Genomic DNA, 3,872 nt, shown 5'->3' with positions numbered 1-3,872 from the left:
TAGCAAGTTATGCTTCCTAACCTTTAAACAAGTACAGACCATAGTTGGATATTTTGCTAACTTTGGAAACATCAATACCCAATTCAAATAAAAAATGAGCTGTTGAGCAGGAGCTGTTTCTGACACGATCTCAGTGGTTGGCTCTTTGATCACCTCCCCCTGAGAGGGGAGCAGCCTGACCAGGCCACAGAGGAAGACCATGATAGTCCTGATGAGACCTGATAGACTAGGGTCAGATGGACAGGGAGGAAGACCTCCTCTATCAATGGATTGGGGAAGGGGCATGGGTGGAGATGTGGGAGGGCAGAGTTGGGAGGTGATGAGGTGGGGCTACAGATGGGATACAAAGTAAATAAATTGTAATAAATAAAAAATTATATTTAAAAAATTGAGCTGTTAGTGGCCCAGAAGATTAAAAAAAAAAAACAAAAAACAAAACGATAAAAAACATGGCTAGCCTACATATTACTACTCAACTCTCTTTGGTTCTAATAGTAACAGAGTGAGTTTTAGCCTCAAATTTAACTCTAGTTATTTGTAATACTTCAGAAATTGTTTCATGTCTAAAGTTTAGCCTGTGCCTGGTGTCTGTAGTCTCAGGATTCCTGAGTCTAGGCAGTAGAGTCTTTAAGGCAAGCCTGGGCTACATTATCAGATTCCCCATCTCTCCAAATAACAATAACAGAATAAAACAAAAAAATCCCGACTCTCAGTTTTCTCAACTATGAAGTGGGTATAATATTCATAAAGGACAATGACAAATGGAACAGCACATGTCAAGTAGATTCAAACAGTAGTCTTAAAAACCAACTTGCCCAGTTAGCATGATCACACCTATAAGACAAAATGAAAAGCACAATGTATTTCTCTAGAATTAAAGTTTCCTCAACTATCCAAGTCTAAAGTATTTCTCAGAATCTGCAAATCCCAACTTACTTGTATATAATATAAAAAGCACGTGTCTGCTCCTTAAACACTTCTGTGACTTCAATTATCCCGAACTCGAAAGAAACTCAAGCACTAGACATGGCACACACTCTCACCAATGCCTTCTCAAAGAAAGGTGCTTCCAACATTAAACAAAGGTATTTACAACCTAAGAAAACGGCTTCAGTCTGTTTCCAAAACTCAACAGCCTCTCAGTTCACTGGCATTTGATTTTTAATAGGATTTTGCACCCTTGGGGAGAAAACAATGCTTATCCTATACAGTTTAACGAGAGCAAATATTAACTTTCTCTTGTAAAGAGGAGTCTAAGTACAGAAGCCACTTCCATAAACCCTTCAAACAGCAACTCGTGAAGAAAGCCCAACAAATCAGAGAGCTTGAAGAAATCTTCTGCAGGTTTCCCTCTTAAATTTGAAGGCGGCCGCTTAGTTTAGTTGAACACCTCGACAGTGTCACCTTACACTATCCTGGCAGAGCATTCTCAAAGCCTCCCTCCGCCACGAAAAGGGCACCTAGCATCACAGCGTCTCCACAACACTCGAGCCGACTTTAATCATTAAAAAAGAAAAAAAAGTTTAGAAAAGTTAAGGGGAAAACCATTTAAACTCATGTCCTGGGAAGCAATGCTTTTACTGTGTCGTGTTTTAAAACAGCTTGTCCCAGTTTCTGAGATTCCCAACAGAAAAACAAACATTAAAGAGAAATGGGGTGGGGAGGAGGCGGCAGTACAGCCCGCAGGGTGCCCGGGCCCTGCGGCCACTACGCGCCTGGCGTGACCGGGACCGCGGACCCCACGCCCGGCGCACCGCGACCGTCCCGGACCCTCCCTGGCGGCTCCCGCCCTGAGTAGTCCCGCGTCTTTGCAGACAGCCATCTTTCCCCGAGGGGGCGGCCAGGTCCCGAGAAGGGCCGGTTCAAACCTCCCTCCTCTCCCCGCGGCAGCACGCCGCTGCCGTCCGACCCCCGCGCAGCGGAAGGGCTTTTTGTGTGCCGCGGGACGGAACGGAACCATTAGTAACTCAGCAGGCGCGGAGCACGGCCCGCGCAGCGAGGACCCCAGGCGAGGGCGGACCCGGGGCGCGGGGGCCCGGGCGCGCGGAGGAGGTGGGCGCTGTCCGGGACCCGGCGCCTCCCGTCGCCACCCCGCGCCCCGGAGCCCGCGTCCCTCCAGTCGCACGGCGGGGAAGAGCAGGGCAAGGGAGCCGGAGCCCGAGGAGGGGTCGGCCGGGTCGCTTACCTGTGTCTCCGCGGGGAGCGGGGGGGGTGGGTGGCCCGGGGAGGGGGAAAAGGGTCGGGGGAGGGGGCGGGGAGAGGGGGAGCCCTTGTGCGGTGTAGCCTCGGAGCCGCTCCCGCCACCGCCACGGCCGCCGCCTCCTTTCCGATTCACTCAAACAAACAAGATGGCTGCCGTTACGGCGCGGCTCTTCCGGCCGCCCAAATCCTTGGTTCAAATCGACAGGATGTTTACGGTCAAAAAGGTACTTGTGCGCCTGCGCAACCCGCCGGAGCCACAGAAAAGGCGGCGCAAGCGCGCTGACCACTTCCTTGTCCTTTGGACCACCCGCCTACTGTCAGTGGAGCAGGCGCAAAGGTTCCTCGCACAAGTTTTCGGAGCGGCAGAGTTGGCAGATAGCGCATGCGCAATGTTGGCTCGTGGTGTAGCTACTTGGGTTTAGTTGTTAATTTGGGTTCAGCCAACCTGTGTTTATAGACAGCCTTAGGTTTGCAACAAAACGTGATAGCAAGGCTCTTGAAGGAGTTTTTAGAGTAGACTCCTTTTAGACGCATTTCCTAACCTGACCCTATTCGTGGATTCAAATGTACGTTCTTGGAAGTTCCCTATAACAACATTTGATTCTTTTGAACAGATGCTTTTGGCTCATTCCACCCTATCAGTACACTCGTTTCCTTGTACTAAAACGTCAAGTTAAATTCCTCACCGCAGGTGTTGGCCTCTGTTGAAAACCTGCATTTGTCAACTTGAGGGAATTTGTTTAACAAACCATTGACAGGACAGATTTAGTTGACAGATTTCACCACCTTTCATTTAAAAATAATCTATTTTCCTTTTCTGGCTGCTCAGTAATGACTGGTATGATCTGATATAATAGCTGTCTGAGAAACTGGTTGCTGCCACCTAAGCCTTTTTTATAAAGCAGTTCTGTGCTGCCTGTCATGACACATAACAGATTTGTGAGAGGAAAGGCATAGGTGCATGATATAACATAGAGTAGCAGATTTTAGTTTATACTTGCACACAACTTTGCAGAGTTCTTTCTCTAAATTGATCAACTTCTGAAACAGGATTCTGTGTGTCAAAAACAAATTATAGTAAGTAAGAAGTTTAGATGAAGAGGATTGGCAAAAACATTTTTGGGCATTATCACAATGTTTATCATGTTTCGTCATAACTTTAAACTTCTTAGATTAATTGCAAAAAATTACAGCATGAAGCATTTGTTAAATGAAGGAAACGCCACAAAATGAAATGCCCCTAAGGTTTTGGGCTGAGCAGAAGAAAAGTGAATGAAACAAAAGTAATAATGATTGTGCTGTCTATCTGGATTTTGATAAGGAATGCTGTTTAAGAGTAAAATGTCATAACCAGGCATACATATAGAGAAGCAAAGGAATTAAGGACAAAAATCAGTATCTGAAATACCAGCTCAATACAACATACATGAATTAAATGAGTGAAAATGGCTCTCCTCCATGTGTGTGTGTTTTAAATTAAGTTTAATTCATAGTTACATCCACCTTATGGGAAAGGAAGGATGTGAGTTAACACTTAGGGACTTCACACATTATATCAAGAGGGGTAGGATCTTCCCAGGCATATAGGTATACCACTATTGTTATAAAAGAACATCTTAATCATTTTACCAATGAAGACTTAGGAGCCAGATGATGGGATGAAAACCTGC

At 46.2% G+C, this 3,872-nt stretch overlaps 1 protein-coding gene across 1 annotated transcript in view; it reads right to left on the bottom strand.

Moving 5' to 3' along the window:
• The window catches only part of Rad21 (RAD21 cohesin complex component), a 28,130-nt gene extending 25,780 nt beyond the window's left edge, over positions 1 to 2,350 (bottom strand). Inside the window, exon 1 of the mRNA XM_021653902.2 lies at positions 2,186 to 2,350. The gene's annotated coding sequence lies outside the window, so the exon portion shown is untranslated. The remainder of the gene's footprint in view (positions 1 to 2,185) is intronic.
• Positions 2,351 to 3,872: the final 1,522 nt, after the last annotated feature.

Source organism: Meriones unguiculatus, chromosome 8 (assembly GCF_030254825.1).
Source record: "Meriones unguiculatus strain TT.TT164.6M chromosome 8, Bangor_MerUng_6.1, whole genome shotgun sequence".
NCBI classification, from domain to species: Eukaryota; Metazoa; Chordata; class Mammalia; order Rodentia; family Muridae; genus Meriones; species Meriones unguiculatus.
This window is presented reverse-complemented; position numbering and strand designations above follow the sequence as displayed.